The sequence below is a fragment of the Osmerus eperlanus genome, chromosome 19, assembly GCF_963692335.1.
Source record: "Osmerus eperlanus chromosome 19, fOsmEpe2.1, whole genome shotgun sequence".
NCBI classification, from domain to species: Eukaryota; Metazoa; Chordata; class Actinopteri; order Osmeriformes; family Osmeridae; genus Osmerus; species Osmerus eperlanus.
Window position 1 is genome coordinate 3901474 of NC_085036.1, and position 14853 is coordinate 3916326.

The 14853-nt window shown below is 48.5% G+C and overlaps 14 non-coding genes across 14 annotated transcripts; all 14 read left to right on the forward strand.

The window, feature by feature from the left end:
* The first annotated feature begins 821 nt into the window (after window positions 1-821).
* Window positions 822-894, forward strand: trnar-acg (transfer RNA arginine (anticodon ACG)). Its single transcript has one exon. It is a non-coding gene; the product is annotated as a tRNA-Arg (tRNA).
* Window positions 895-1926: 1032 nt separating this feature from the next.
* trnar-acg (transfer RNA arginine (anticodon ACG)) lies at window positions 1927-1999 on the forward strand. The gene has a single exon. It is a non-coding gene; the product is annotated as a tRNA-Arg (tRNA).
* Window positions 2000-3040: 1041 nt separating this feature from the next.
* On the forward strand, window positions 3041-3113 carry trnar-acg (transfer RNA arginine (anticodon ACG)). The gene has a single exon. It is a non-coding gene; the product is annotated as a tRNA-Arg (tRNA).
* A 1041-nt stretch (window positions 3114-4154) lies between these two features.
* On the forward strand, window positions 4155-4227 carry trnar-acg (transfer RNA arginine (anticodon ACG)). The gene has a single exon. It is a non-coding gene; the product is annotated as a tRNA-Arg (tRNA).
* Window positions 4228-6375: 2148 nt separating this feature from the next.
* trnar-acg (transfer RNA arginine (anticodon ACG)) lies at window positions 6376-6448 on the forward strand. The gene has a single exon. It is a non-coding gene; the product is annotated as a tRNA-Arg (tRNA).
* A 727-nt stretch (window positions 6449-7175) lies between these two features.
* On the forward strand, window positions 7176-7247 carry trnah-gug (transfer RNA histidin (anticodon GUG)). The gene has a single exon. It is a non-coding gene; the product is annotated as a tRNA-His (tRNA).
* A 234-nt stretch (window positions 7248-7481) lies between these two features.
* trnar-acg (transfer RNA arginine (anticodon ACG)) lies at window positions 7482-7554 on the forward strand. The gene has a single exon. It is a non-coding gene; the product is annotated as a tRNA-Arg (tRNA).
* A 1033-nt stretch (window positions 7555-8587) lies between these two features.
* On the forward strand, window positions 8588-8660 carry trnar-acg (transfer RNA arginine (anticodon ACG)). Its single transcript has one exon. It is a non-coding gene; the product is annotated as a tRNA-Arg (tRNA).
* Window positions 8661-9701: 1041 nt separating this feature from the next.
* trnar-acg (transfer RNA arginine (anticodon ACG)) lies at window positions 9702-9774 on the forward strand. Its single transcript has one exon. It is a non-coding gene; the product is annotated as a tRNA-Arg (tRNA).
* A 1041-nt stretch (window positions 9775-10815) lies between these two features.
* trnar-acg (transfer RNA arginine (anticodon ACG)) lies at window positions 10816-10888 on the forward strand. The gene has a single exon. It is a non-coding gene; the product is annotated as a tRNA-Arg (tRNA).
* A 1041-nt stretch (window positions 10889-11929) lies between these two features.
* Window positions 11930-12002, forward strand: trnar-acg (transfer RNA arginine (anticodon ACG)). Its single transcript has one exon. It is a non-coding gene; the product is annotated as a tRNA-Arg (tRNA).
* A 727-nt stretch (window positions 12003-12729) lies between these two features.
* On the forward strand, window positions 12730-12801 carry trnah-gug (transfer RNA histidin (anticodon GUG)). Its single transcript has one exon. It is a non-coding gene; the product is annotated as a tRNA-His (tRNA).
* A 234-nt stretch (window positions 12802-13035) lies between these two features.
* Window positions 13036-13108, forward strand: trnar-acg (transfer RNA arginine (anticodon ACG)). Its single transcript has one exon. It is a non-coding gene; the product is annotated as a tRNA-Arg (tRNA).
* A 1041-nt stretch (window positions 13109-14149) lies between these two features.
* trnar-acg (transfer RNA arginine (anticodon ACG)) lies at window positions 14150-14222 on the forward strand. Its single transcript has one exon. It is a non-coding gene; the product is annotated as a tRNA-Arg (tRNA).
* Window positions 14223-14853: the final 631 nt, after the last annotated feature.

A 14853-nucleotide genomic window follows, 5' to 3' on the forward strand; every position in this document is an offset into this window, starting at 1 on the left:
TTCACCGGTAGAAAAAAGAAAAAGCTGGCTATGGTGTGACCATACAAGGATTTGACGCAAACGAGTGAAAATGCATGTGCTGCATGCCATCAATACAAGCTGGTGCGAGTATAGTCACTTCAAAGCCGTTTGGGGGCGGATGAGTACCTATTTGAACTTGATTTAGGACCATTGAAAGTGTGAGAGTGACTGGCCTTGTTCTGCTTCGGGGACACAAAGGCAAGAATCATAATTTGTGTCCAAAAAAGGACACTATGCAGGGAATGAGTAGCCCTTCCGCGCCATTCTTGTAAAACGCTCAACAATCTTGTCATAACCAAATAAAAAAGTGACGCCCCTTGAAATGTGGCAGAGAAAACAAGGTGGAAAATGGCTTGTTTGGAAATTGGGACGGCTTAGACAAAGGGAGAGAGGCTGGGAACTTACGTTCGCAGTTTATTCACGTGGCACAGCACAGGTCAGAACACCCGTGGCCACCACCTCTCGTGTGTCCAGCGAGAAGTGGCGAGCCGTGATCGTATAGTGGTTAGTACTCTGCGTTGTGGTCGCAGCAACCCCGGTTCGAATCCGTGTCACGGCACATTTTTCGTTGTCCCTATGTGCAGACAAGGGACGTTGCGCGCCGTGCGTATACGCTATACGCGACCAGTGCCATGCGCAGAGTTACTCCCCCTCGTCTCTGTTTAAAAAGAGCATTTAGATATATAGTCTCGGTTAGTAAACCTGTGAAAGAGGATGACCACTGTCTGCTGTTTCCCTATCACTTCTTTCGCTCCGAGCGAGTGTCCTGGGTCAGTGACATGGCAAACAGCAAACACCTTGGGCCAGTGGCGCAATGGATAACGCGTCTGACTACGGATCAGAAGATTCCAGGTTCGACTCCTGGCTGGCTCGAGCATCCATTTAACCAATTCTGTATTTGGCCGATGAGGGAAAGATGTCTGTCAAGTAGTTGAGCGTAGCGCGCCAAACTAAAAGAACAGGCCTTATGCCCTTTTCAGCAAAGCTCCTACTTTGATTCCTCACCGTTGCGCAGATACCAAAAGGAAGCGCCTGCATGAACGTCTTGCTGCAGCAGGTATTGAAAGAGCTTGGGAAAAGGGAATGCTTTTCTTCACCGGTAGAAAAAAGAAAAAGCTGGCTATGGTGTGACCATACAAGGATTTTACGCAAACGAGTGAAAATGCATGTGCTGCATGCCATCAATTCAAGCTGGTGCGAGTATAGTCACTTCAAAGCCGTTTGGGGGCGGATGAGTACCTATTTGAATTTGATTTAGGACCATTGAAAGTGTGAGAGTGACTGACCTTGTTCTGCTTCGGGGACACAAAGGCAAGAATCATAATTTGTGTCCGAAAAAGGACACTATGCAGGGAATGAGTAGCCCTTCCGCGCCATTCTTGTAAAACGCTCAACAATCTTGTCATAACCAAATAAAAAAGTGACGCCCCTTGAAATGTGGCAGAGAAAACAAGGTGGAAAATGGCTTGTTTGGAAATTGGGACGGCTTAGACAAAGGGAGAGAGGCTGGGAACTTACGTTCGCAGTTTATTCACGTGGCACAGCACAGGTCAGAACACCCGTGGCCACCACCTCTCATGTGTCCAGCGAGAAGTGGCGAACCGTGATCGTATAGCGGTTAGTACTCTGCGTTGTGGTCGCAGCAACCCTGATTCGAATCCGGGTCACGGCACATTTTTCGTTGTCCCTATGTGCAGACAAGGGACGTTGCACGCCACGCGTATACGCGACCAGTGACATGCGCAGAGCTACTCCCCCCCTCTCTGTTTAAAAAGAGCGTTTAGATATATAGTCTCGGTTAGTAAACCTGTGAAAGAGGAAGACCACTGTCTGCTGTTTCCCCGTCACTTCTTTCGCTCCGAGCGAGTGTCCTGGGTCGGTGACATGGCAAGCAGCAAACACCTTGGGCCAGTGGCGCAATGGATAACGCGTCTGACTACGGATCAGAAGATTCCAGGTTCGACTCCTGGCTGGCTCGAGCATCCATTTAACCAATTCTGTATTTGGCCGATGAGGGAAAGATGTCTGTCAATTAGTTGAACGTAGCGCGCCAAACTAAAAGAACAGGCCTTATGCCCTTTTCACCAAAGCTCCTACTTTGATTCCTCACCGTTGCGCAGATACCAAGAAGGAAGCGCCTGAATGAATGTTTTGCTGCAGCAGGTATTGAAAGAGCTTGGGAAAAGGGAATGCTTTTCTTCACCGGTAGAAAAAAGAAAAAGCTGGCTATGGTGTGACCATACAAGGATTTGACGCAAACGAGTGAAAATGCATGTGCTGCATGCCATCAATACAAGCTGGTGCGAGTATAGTCACTTCAAAGCCGTTTGGGGGCGGATGAGTACCTATTTGAACTTGATTTAGGACCATTGAAAGTGTGAGAGTGACTGGCCTTGTTCTGCTTCGGGGACACAAAGGCAAGAATCATAATTTGTGTCCAAAAAAGGACACTATGCAGGGAATGAGTAGCCCTTCCGCGCCATTCTTGTAAAACGCTCAACAATCTTGTCATAACCAAATAAAAAAGTGACGCCCCTTGAAATGTGGCAGAGAAAACAAGGTGGAAAATGGCTTGTTTGGAAATTGGGACGGCTTAGACAAAGGGAGAGAGGCTGGGAACTTACGTTCGCAGTTTATTCACGTGGCACAGCACAGGTCAGAACACCCGTGGCCACCACCTCTCGTGTGTCCAGCGAGAAGTGGCGAGCCGTGATCGTATAGTGGTTAGTACTCTGCGTTGTGGTCGCAGCAACCCCGGTTCGAATCCGTGTCACGGCACATTTTTCGTTGTCCCTATGTGCAGACAAGGGACGTTGCGCGCCGTGCGTATACGCTATACGCGACCAGTGCCATGCGCAGAGTTACTCCCCCTCGTCTCTGTTTAAAAAGAGCATTTAGATATATAGTCTCGGTTAGTAAACCTGTGAAAGAGGATGACCACTGTCTGCTGTTTCCCTATCACTTCTTTCGCTCCGAGCGAGTGTCCTGGGTCAGTGACATGGCAAACAGCAAACACCTTTGGCCAGTGGCGCAATGGATAACGCGTCTGACTACGGATCAGAAGATTCCAGGTTCGACTCCTGGCTGGCTCGAGCATCCATTTAACCAATTCTGTATTTGGGCGATGAGGGAAAGATGTCTGTCAAGTAGTTGAGCGTAGCGCGCCAAACTAAAAGAACAGGCCTTATGCCCTTTTCACCAAAGCTCCTACTTTGATTCCTCACCGTTGCGCAGATACCAAGAAGGAAGCGCCTGAATGAACGTCTTGCTGCAGCAGGTATTGAAAGAGCTTGGGAAAAGGGAATGCTTTTCTTCACCGGTAGAAAAAAGAAAAAGCTGGCTATGGTGTGACCATACAAGGATTTGACGCAAACGAGTGAAAATGCATGTGCTGCATGCCATCAATACAAGCTGGTGCGAGTATAGTCACTTCAAAGCCGTTTGGGGGCGGATGAGTACCTATTTGAACTTGATTTAGGACCATTGAAAGTGTGAGAGTGACTGGCCTTGTTCTGCTTCGGGGACACAAAGGCAAGAATCATAATTTGTGTCCAAAAAAGGACACTATGCAGGGAATGAGTAGCCCTTCCGCGCCATTCTTGTAAAACGCTCAACAATCTTGTCATAACCAAATAAAAAAGTGACGCCCCTTGAAATGTGGCAGAGAAAACAAGGTGGAAAATGGCTTGTTTGGAAATTGGGACGGCTTAGACAAAGGGAGAGAGGCTGGGAACTTACGTTCGCAGTTTATTCACGTGGCACAGCACAGGTCAGAACACCCGTGGCCACCACCTCTCGTGTGTCCAGCGAGAAGTGGCGAGCCGTGATCGTATAGTGGTTAGTACTCTGCGTTGTGGTCGCAGCAACCCCGGTTCGAATCCGTGTCACGGCACATTTTTCGTTGTCCCTATGTGCAGACAAGGGACGTTGCGCGCCGTGCGTATACGCTATACGCGACCAGTGCCATGCGCAGAGTTACTCCCCCTCGTCTCTGTTTCAAAAGAGCATTTAGATATATAGTCTCGGTTAGTAAACCTGTGAAAGAGGATGACCACTGTCTGCTGTTTCCCTATCACTTCTTTCGCTCCGAGCGAGTGTCCTGGGTCAGTGACATGGCAAACAGCAAACACCTTTGGCCAGTGGCGCAATGGATAACGCGTCTGACTACGGATCAGAAGATTCCAGGTTCGACTCCTGGCTGGCTCGAGCATCCATTTAACCAATTCTGTATTTGGGCGATGAGGGAAAGATGTCTGTCAAGTAGTTGAGCGTAGCGCGCCAAACTAAAAGAACAGGCCTTATGCCCTTTTCACCAAAGCTCCTACTTTGATTCCTCACCGTTGCGCAGATACCAAGAAGGAAGCGCCTGAATGAACGTCTTGCTGCAGCAGGTATTGAAAGAGCTTGGGAAAAGGGAATGCTTTTCTTCACCGGTAGAAAAAAGAAAAAGCTGGCTATGGTGTGACCATACAAGGATTTGACGCAAACGAGTGAAAATGCATGTGCTGCATGCCATCAATACAAGCTGGTGCGAGTATAGTCACTTCAAAGCCGTTTGGGGGCGGATGAGTACCTATTTGAACTTGATTTAGGACCATTGAAAGTGTGAGAGTGACTGGCCTTGTTCTGCTTCGGGGACACAAAGGCAAGAATCATAATTTGTGTCCAAAAAAGGACACTATGCAGGGAATGAGTAGCCCTTCCACGCCATTCTTGTAAAACGCTCAACAATCTTGTCATAACCAAATAAAAAAGTGACGCCCCTTGAAATGTGGCAGAGAAAACAAGGTGGAAAATGGCTTGTTTGGAAATTGGGACGGCTTAGACAAAGGGAGAGAGGCTGGGAACTTACGTTCGCAGTTTATTCACGTGGCACAGCACAGGTCAGAACACCCGTGGCCACCACCTCTCATGTGTCCAGCGAGAAGTGGCGAACCGTGATCGTATAGCGGTTAGTACTCTGCGTTGTGGTCGCAGCAACCCTGATTCGAATCCGGGTCACGGCACATTTTTCGTTGTCCCTATGTGCAGACAAGGGACGTTGCACGCCGCGCGTATACGCGACCAGTGACATGCGCAGAGCTACTCCCCCCCCTCTCTGTTTAAAAAGAGCGTTTAGATATATAGTCTCGGTTAGTAAACCTGTGAAAGAGGAAGACCACTGTCTGCTGTTTCCCCATCACTTCTTTTGCTCCGAGCGAGTGTCCTGGGTCGGTGACATGGCAAGCAGCAAACACCTTGGGCCAGTGGCGCAATGGATAACGCGTTTGACTACGGATCAGAAGATTCCAGGTTCGACTCCTCGCTGGCTCGAGCATCCATTTAACCAATTCTGTATTTGGGCGATGAGGGAAAGATGTCTGTCAAGTAGTTGAGCGTAGCGCGCCAAACTAAAAGAACAGGCCTTATGCCCTTTTCACCAAAGCTCCTACTTTGATTCCTCACCGTTGCGCAGATACCAAGAAGGAAGCGCCTGAATGAATGTTTTGCTGCAGCAGGTATTGAAAGAGCTTGGGAAAAGGGAATGCTTTTCTTCACCGGTAGAAAAAAGAAAAAGCTGGCTATGGTGTGACCATACAAGGATTTGACGCAAACGAGTGAAAATGCATGTGCTGCATGCCATCAATACAAGCTGGTGCGAGTATAGTCACTTCAAAGCCGTTTGGGGGCGGATGAGTACCTATTTGAACTTGATTTAGGACCATTGAAAGTGTGAGAGTGACTGGCCTTGTTCTGCTTCGGGGACACAAAGGCAAGAATCATAATTTGTGTCCAAAAAAGGACACTATGCAGGGAATGAGTAGCCCTTCCGCGCCATTCTTGTAAAACGCTCAACAATCTTGTCATAACCAAATAAAAAAGTGACGCCCCTTGAAATGTGGCAGAGAAAACAAGGTGGAAAATGGCTTGTTTGGAAATTGGGACGGCTTAGACAAAGGGAGAGAGGCTGGGAACTTACGTTCGCAGTTTATTCACGTGGCACAGCACAGGTCAGAACACCCGTGGCCACCACCTCTCGTGTGTCCAGCGAGAAGTGGCGAGCCGTGATCGTATAGTGGTTAGTACTCTGCGTTGTGGTCGCAGCAACCCCGGTTCGAATCCGTGTCACGGCACATTTTTCGTTGTCCCTATGTGCAGACAAGGGACGTTGCGCGCCGTGCGTATACGCTATACGCGACCAGTGCCATGCGCAGAGTTACTCCCCCTCGTCTCTGTTTAAAAAGAGCATTTAGATATATAGTCTCGGTTAGTAAACCTGTGAAAGAGGATGACCACTGTCTGCTGTTTCCCTATCACTTCTTTCGCTCCGAGCGAGTGTCCTGGGTCAGTGACATGGCAAACAGCAAACACCTTGGGCCAGTGGCGCAATGGATAACGCGTCTGACTACGGATCAGAAGATTCCAGGTTCGACTCCTGGCTGGCTCGAGCATCCATTTAACCAATTCTTTATTTGGCCAATGAGGGAAAGATGTCTGTCAAGTAGTTGAGCGTAGCGCGCCAAACTAAAAGAACAGGCCTTATGCCCTTTTCACCAAAGCTCCTACTTTGATTCCTCACCGTTGCGCAGATACCAAAAGGAAGCGCCTGCATGAACGTCTTGCTGCAGCAGGTATTGAAAGAGCTTGGGAAAAGGGAATGCTTTTCTTCACCGGTAGAAAAAAGAAAAAGCTGGCTATGGTGTGACCATACAAGGATTTGACGCAAACGAGTGAAAATGCATGTGCTGCATGCCATCAATTCAAGCTGGTGCAAGTATAGTCACTTCAAAGCCGTTTGGGGGCGGATGAGTACCTATTTGAATTTGATTTAGGACCATTGAAAGTGTGAGAGTGACTGGCCTTGTTCTGCTTCGGGGACACAAAGGCAAGAATCATAATTTGTGTCCGAAAAAGGACACTATGCAGGGAATGAGTAGCCCTTCCGCGCCTTTCTTGTAAAACGCTCAACAATCTTGTCATAACCAAATAAAAAAGTGACGCCCCTTGAAATATGGCAGAGAAAACAAGGTGGAAAATGGCTTGCTTGGAAATTGGGACGGCTTAGACAAAGGGAGAGAGGCTGGGAACTTACGTTCGCAGTTTATTCATGTGGCACAGCACAGGACAGAACACCCGTGGCCACCACCTCTCGTGCGTCCAGCGAGAAGTGGCGAGCCGTGATCGTATAGTGGTTAGTACTCTGCGTTGTGGTCGCAGCAACCCCGGTTCGAATCCGGGTCACGGCACATTTTTCGTTGTCCCTATGTGCAGACAAGGGACGTTGCACGCCGCGCGTATACGCGACCAGTGACATGCGCAGAGCTACTCCCCCCCCTCTCTGTTTAAAAAGAGCGTTTAGATATATAGTCTCGGTTAGTAAACCTGTGAAAGAGGAAGACCACTGTCTGCTGTTTCCCCGTCACTTCTTTCGCTCCGAGCGAGTGTCCTGGGTCGGTGACATGGCAAGCAGCAAACACCTTGGGCCAGTGGCGCAATGGATAATGCGTCTGACTACGGATCAGAAGATTCTAGGTTCGACTCCTGGCTGGCTCGAGCATCCATTTAACCAATTCTGTATTTGGGCGATGAGGGAAAGATGTCTGTCAATTAGTTGAGCGTAGCGCGCCAAACTAAAAGAACAGGCCTTATGCCCTTTTCACCAAAGCTCCAACTTTGATTCCTCACCGTTGCGCAGATACCAAGAAGGAAGCGCCTGAATGAATGTTTTGCTGCAGCAGGTATTGAAAGAGCTTGGGAAAAGGGAATGCTTTTCTTCACCGGTAGAAAAAAGAAAAAGCTGGCTATGGTGTGACCATACAAGGATTTGACGCAAACGAGTGAAAATGCATGTGCTGCATGCCATCAATACAAGCTGGTGCGAGTATAGTCACTTCAAAGCCGTTTGGGGGCGGATGAGTACCTATTTGAACTTGATGTAGGACCATTGAAAGTGTGAGAGTGACTGGCCTTGTTCTGCTTCGGGGACACAAAGGCAAGAATCATAATTTGTGTCCAAAAAAGGACACTATGCAGGGAATGAGTAGCCCTTCCACGCCATTCTTGTAAAACGCTCAACAATCTTGTCATAACCAAATAAAAAAGTGACGCCCCTTGAAATGTGGCAGAGAAAACAAGGTGGAAAATGGCTTGTTTGGAAATTGGGACGGCTTAGACAAAGGGAGAGAGGCTGGGAACTTACGTTCGCAGTTTATTCATGTGGCACAGCACAGGACAGAACACCCAAGGCCACCACCTCTCGTGCGTCCAGCGAGAAGTGGCGAGCCGTGATCGTATAGTGGTTAGTACTCTGCATTGTGGTCGCAGCAACCCCGGTTCGAATCCGGGTCACGGCACATTTTTCGTTGTCCCTATGTGCAGACAAGGGACGTTCCACGGCGCGCGTATATGCGACCAGTGACATGCGCAGAGCTACTCCCCCCCTCTCTGTTTAAAAAGAGCGTTTAGATATACAGTCTCGGTTAGTAAACCTGTGAAAGAGGAAGACCACTGTCTGCTGTTTCCCCGTCACTTCTTTCGCTCCGAGCGAGTGTCCTGGGTCGGTGACATGGCAAGCAGCAAACACCTTGGGCCAGTGGCGCAATGGATAATGCGTCTGACTACGGATCAGAAGATTCCAGGTTCGACTCCTGGCTGGCTCGAGCATCCATTTAACCAATTCTGTATTTGGGCGATGAGGGAAAGATGTCTGTCAATTAGTTGAGCGTAGCGCGCCAAACTAAAAGAACAGGCCTTATGCCCTTTTCACCAAAGCTCCTACTTTGATTCCTCACCGTTGCGCAGATACCAAGAAGGAAGCGCCTGAATGAATGTTTTGCTGCAGCAGGTATTGAAAGAGCTTGGGAAAAGGGAATGCTTTTCTTCACCGGTATAAAAAAGAAAAAGCTGGCTATGGTGTGACCATACAAGGATTTGACGCAAACGAGTGAAAATGCATGTGCTGCATGCCATCAATACAAGCTGGTGCGAGTATAGTCACTTCAAAGCCGTTTGGGGGCGGATGAGTACCTATTTGAACTTGATTTAGGACCATTGAAAGTGTGAGAGTGACTGGCCTTGTTCTGCTTCGGGGACACAAAGGCAAGAATCATAATTTGTGTCCAAAAAAGGACACTATGCAGGGAATGAGTAGCCCTTCCGCGCCATTCTTGTAAAACGCTCAACAATCTTGTCATAACCAAATAAAAAAGTGACGCCCCTTGAAATGTGGCAGAGAAAACAAGGTGGAAAATGGCTTGTTTGGAAATTTGGACGGCTTAGACAAAGGGAGAGAGGCTGGGAACTTACGTTCGCAGTTTATTCAAGTGGCACAGCACAGGTCAGAACACCCGTGGCCACCACCTCTCGTGTGTCCAGCGAGAAGTGGCGAGCCGTGATCGTATAGTGGTTAGTACTCTGCGTTGCGGTCGCAGCAACCCCGGTTCGAATCCGTGTCACGGCACATTTTTCGTTGTCCCTATGTGCAGACAAGGGACGTTGCGCGCCGTGCGTATACGCTATACGCGACCAGTGCCATGCGCAGAGTTACTCCCCCTCGTCTCTGTTTAAAAAGAGCATTTAGATATATAGTCTCGGTTAGTAAACCTGTGAAAGAGGATGACCACTGTCTGCTGTTTCCCTATCACTTCTTTCGCTCCGAGCGAGTGTCCTGGGTCAGTGACATGGCAAACAGCAAACACCTTGGGCCAGTGGCGCAATGGATAAAGCGTCTGACTACGGATCAGAAGATTCCAGGTTCGACTCCTGGCTGGCTCGAGCATCCATTTAACCAATTCTGTATTTGGCCGATGAGGGAAAGATGTCTGTCAAGTAGTTGAGCGTAGCGCGCCAAACTAAAAGAACAGGCCTTATGCCCTTTTCACCAAAGCTCCAACTTTGATTCCTCACCGTTGCGCAGATACCAAGAAGGAAGCGCCTGAATGAATGTTTTGCTGCAGCAGGTATTGAAAGAGCTTGGGAAAAGGGAATGCTTTTCTTCACCGGTAGAAAAAAGAAAAAGCTGGCTATGGTGTGACCATACAAGGATTTGACGCAAACGAGTGAAAATGCATGTGCTGCATGCCATCAATACAAGCTGGTGCGAGTATAGTCACTTCAAAGCCGTTTGGGGGCGGATGAGTACCTATTTGAACTTGATTTAGGACCATTGAAAGTGTGAGAGTGACTGGCCTTGTTCTGCTTCGGGGACACAAAGGCAAGAATCATAATTTGTGTCCAAAAAAGGACACTATGCAGGGAATGAGTAGCCCTTCCGCGCCATTCTTGTAAAACGCTCAACAATCTTGTCATAACCAAATAAAAAAGTGACGCCCCTTGAAATGTGGCAGAGAAAACAAGGTGGAAAATGGCTTGTTTGGAAATTTGGACGGCTTAGACAAAGGGAGAGAGGCTGGGAACTTACGTTCGCAGTTTATTCAAGTGGCACAGCACAGGTCAGAACACCCGTGGCCACCACCTCTCGTGTGTCCAGCGAGAAGTGGCGAGCCGTGATCGTATAGTGGTTAGTACTCTGCGTTGTGGTCGCAGCAACCCCGGTTCGAATCCGTGTCACGGCACATTTTTCGTTGTCCCTATGTGCAGACAAGGGACGTTGCGCGCCGTGCGTATACGCTATACGCGACCAGTGCCATGCGCAGAGTTACTCCCCCTCGTCTCTGTTTAAAAAGAGCATTTAGATATATAGTCTCGGTTAGTAAACCTGTGAAAGAGGAAGACCACTGTCTGCTGTTTCCCCGTCACTTCTTTCGCTCCGAGCGAGTGTCCTGGGTCGGTGACATGGCAAGCAGCAAACACCTTGGGCCAGTGGCGCAATGGATAATGCGTCTGACTACGGATCAGAAGATTCCAGGTTTGACTCCTGGCTGGCTCGAGCATCCATTTAACCATTTCTGTATTTGGGCGATGAGGGAAAGATGTCTGTCAATTAGTTGAGCGTAGCGCGCCAAACTAAAAGAACATGCCTTATGCCCTTTTCACCAAAGCTCCTACTTTGATTCCTCACCGTTGCGCAGATACCAAGAAGGAAGCGCCTGAATGAATGTTTTGCTGCAGCAGGTATTGAAAGAGCTTGGGAAAAGGGAATGCTTTTCTTCACCGGTAGAAAAAAGAAAAAGCTGGCTATGGTGTGACCATACAAGGATTTGACGCAAACGAGTGAAAATGCATGTGCTGCATGCCATCAATACAAGCTGGTGCGAGTATAGTCACTTCAAAGCCGTTTGGGGGCGGATGAGTACCTATTTGAACTTGATTTAGGACCATTGAAAGTGTGAGAGTGACTGGCCTTGTTCTGCTTCGGGGACACAAAGGCAAGAATCATAATTTGTGTCCGAAAAAGGACACTATGCAGGGAATGAGTAGCCCTTCCACGCCATTCTTGTAAAACGCTCAACAATCTTGTCATAACCAAATAAAAAAGTGACGCCCCTTGAAATGTGGCAGAGAAAACAAGGTGGAAAATGGCTTGTTTGGAAATTGGGACGGCTTAGACAAAGGGAGAGAGGCTGGGAACTTACGTTCGCAGTTTATTCACGTGGCACAGCACAGGTCAGAACACCCGTGGCCACCACCTCTCGTGCGTCCAGCGAGAAGTGGCGAGCCGTGATCGTATAGTGGTTAGTACTCTGCGTTGTGGTCGCAGCCACCCTGGTTCGAATCCGTGTCACGGCACATTTTTCGTTGTCCCTATGTGCAGACAAGGGACGTTGCGCGCCGTGCGTATACGCTATACGCGACCAGTGCCATGCGCAGAGTTACTCCCCCTCGTCTCTGTTTAAAAAGAGCATTTAGATATATAGTCTCGGTTAGTAAACCTGTGAAAGAGGATGACCACTGTCTGCTGTTTCCCTATCACTTCTTTCGCTCCGAGCGAGTGTCCTGGGTCAGTGACATGGCAAACAGCAATCACCTTGGGCCAGTGGCGCAATGGATAACGCGTCTGACTACGGATCAGAAGATTCCAGGTTCGACTCCTGGCTGGCTCGAGCATCCATTTAACCAATTCTGTATTTGGGCGATGAGGGAAAGATGTCTGTCAAGTAGTTGAGCGTAGCGCGCCAAACTAAAAGAACAGGCCTTATGCCCTTTTCACCAAAGCTCCTACTTTGATTCCTCACCGTTGCGCAGATACCAAAAGGAAGCGCCTGCACGAACGTCTTGCTGCAGCAGGTATTGAAAGAGCTTGGGAAAAGGGAATGCTTTTCTTCACCGGTAGAAAAAAGAAAAAGCTGGCTATGGTGTGACCATACAAGGATTTGACGCAAACGAGTGAAAATGCATGTGCTGCATGCCATCAATTCAAGCTGGTGCGAGTATAGTCACTTCAAAGCCGTTTGGGGGCGGATGAGTACCTATTTGAATTTGATTTAGGACCATTGAAAGTGTGAGAGTGACTGGCCTTGTTCTGCTTCGGGGACACAAAGGCAAGAATCATAATTTGTGTCCGAAAAAGGACACTATGCAGGGAATGAGTAGCCCTTCCGCGCCATTCTTGTAAAACGCTCAACAATCTTGTCATAACCAAATAAAAAAGTGACGCCCCTTGAAATATGGCAGAGAAAACAAGGTGGAAAATGGCTTGCTTGGAAATTGGGACGGCTTAGACAAAGGGAGAGAGGCTGGGAACTTACGTTCGCAGTTTATTCATGTGGCACAGCACAGGACAGAACACCCGTGGCCACCACCTCTCGTGCGTCCAGCGAGAAGTGGCGAGCCGTGATCGTATAGTGGTTAGTACTCTGCGTTGTGGTCGCAGCAACCCCGGTTCGAATCCGGGTCACGGCACATTTTTCGTTGTCCCTATGTGCAGACAAGGGACATTGCACGCCGCGCGTATACGCGACCAGTGACATGCGCAGAGCTACTCCCCCCCCTCTCTGTTTAAAAAGAGCGTTTAGATATATAGTCTCGGTTAGTAAACCTGTGAAAGAGGAAGACCACTGTCTGCTGTTTCCCCGTCACTTCTTTCGCTCCGAGCGAGTGTCCTGGGTCGGTGACATGGCAAGCAGCAAACACCTTGGGCCAGTGGCGCAATGGATAATGCGTCTGACTACGGATCAGAAGATTCCAGGTTCGACTCCTGGCTGGCTCGAGCATCCATTTAACCAATTCTGTATTTGGGCGATGAGGGAAAGATGTCTGTCAATTAGTTGAGCGTAGCGCGCCAAACTAAAAGAACAGGCCTTATGCCCTTTTCACCAAAGCTCCTACTTTGATTCCTCACCGTTGCGCAGATACCAAGAAGGAAGCGCCTGAATGAATGTTTTGCTGCAGCAGGTATTGAAAGAGCTTGGGAAAAGGGAATGCTTTTCTTCACCGGTAGAAAAAAGAAAAAGCTGGCTATGGTGTGACCATACAAGGATTTGACGCAAACGAGTGAAAATGCATGTGCTGCATGCCATCAATACAAGCTGGTGCGAGTATAGTCACTTCAAAGCCGTTTGGGGGCGGATGAGTACCTATTTGAACTTGATTTAGGACCATTGAAAGTGTGAGAGTGACTGGCCTTGTTCTGCTTCGGGGACACAAAGGCAAGAATCATAATTTGTGTCCGAAAAAGGACACTATGCAGGGAATGAGTAGCCCTTCCACGCCATTCTTGTAAAACGCTCAACAATCTTGTCATAACCAAATAAAAAAGTGACGCCCCTTGAAATGTGGCAGAGAAAACAAGGTGGAAAATGGCTTGTTTGGAAATTGGGACGGCTTAGACAAAGGGAGAGAGGCTGGGAACTTACGTTCGCAGTTTATTCACGTGGCACAGCACAGGTCAGAACACCCGTGGCCACCACCTCTCGTGTGTCCAGCGAGAAGTGGCGAGCCGTGATCGTATAGTGGTTAGTACTCTGCGTTGTGGTCGCAGCAACCCCGGTTCGAATCAGTGTCACGGCACATTTTTCGTTGTCCCTATGTGCAGACAAGGGACGTTGCGCGCCGTGCGTATACGCTATACGCGACCAGTGCCATGCGCAGAGTTACTCCCCCTCGTCTCTGTTTAAAAAGAGCATTTAGATATATAGTCTCGGTTAGTAAACCTGTGAAAGAGGATGACCACTGTCTGCTGTTTCCCTATCACTTCTTTCGCTCCGAGCGAGTGTCCTGGGTCAGTGACATGGCAAACAGCAAACACCTTGGGCCAGTGGCACAATGGATAACGCGTCTGACTACGGATCAGAAGATTCCAGGTTCAACTCCTGGCTGGCTCGAGCATCCATTTAACCAATTCTGTATTTGGCCGATGAGGGAAAGATGTCTGTCAAGTAGTTGAGCATAGCGCGCCAAACTAAAAGAACAGGCCTTATGCCCTTTTCACCAAAGCTCCTACTTTGATTCCTCACCGTTGCGCAGATACCAAAAGGAAGCGCCTGCATGAACGTTTTGCTGCAGCAGGTATTGAAAGAGCTTGGGAAAAGGGAATGCTTTTCTTTACCGGTAGAAAAAAGAAAAAGCTGGCTATGGTGTGACCATACAAGGATTTGACGCAAACGAGTGAAAATGCATGTGCTGCATGCCATCAATTCAAGCTGGTGCGAGTATAGTCACTTCAAAGCCGTTTGGGGGCGGATGAGTACCTATTTGAACTTGATTTAGGACCATTGAAAGTGTGAAAGTGACTGGCCTTGTTCTGCTTCGGGGACACAAAGGCAAGAATCATAATTTGTGTCCAAAAAAGGACACTATGCAGGGAATGAGTAGCCCTTCCGCGCCATTCTTGTAAAACGCTCAACAATCTTGTCATAACCAAATAAAAAAGTGACGTCCCTTGAAATGTGGCAGAGAAAACAAGGTGGAAAATGGCTTGTTTGGAAATTGGGACGGCTTAGACAAAGGGAGAGA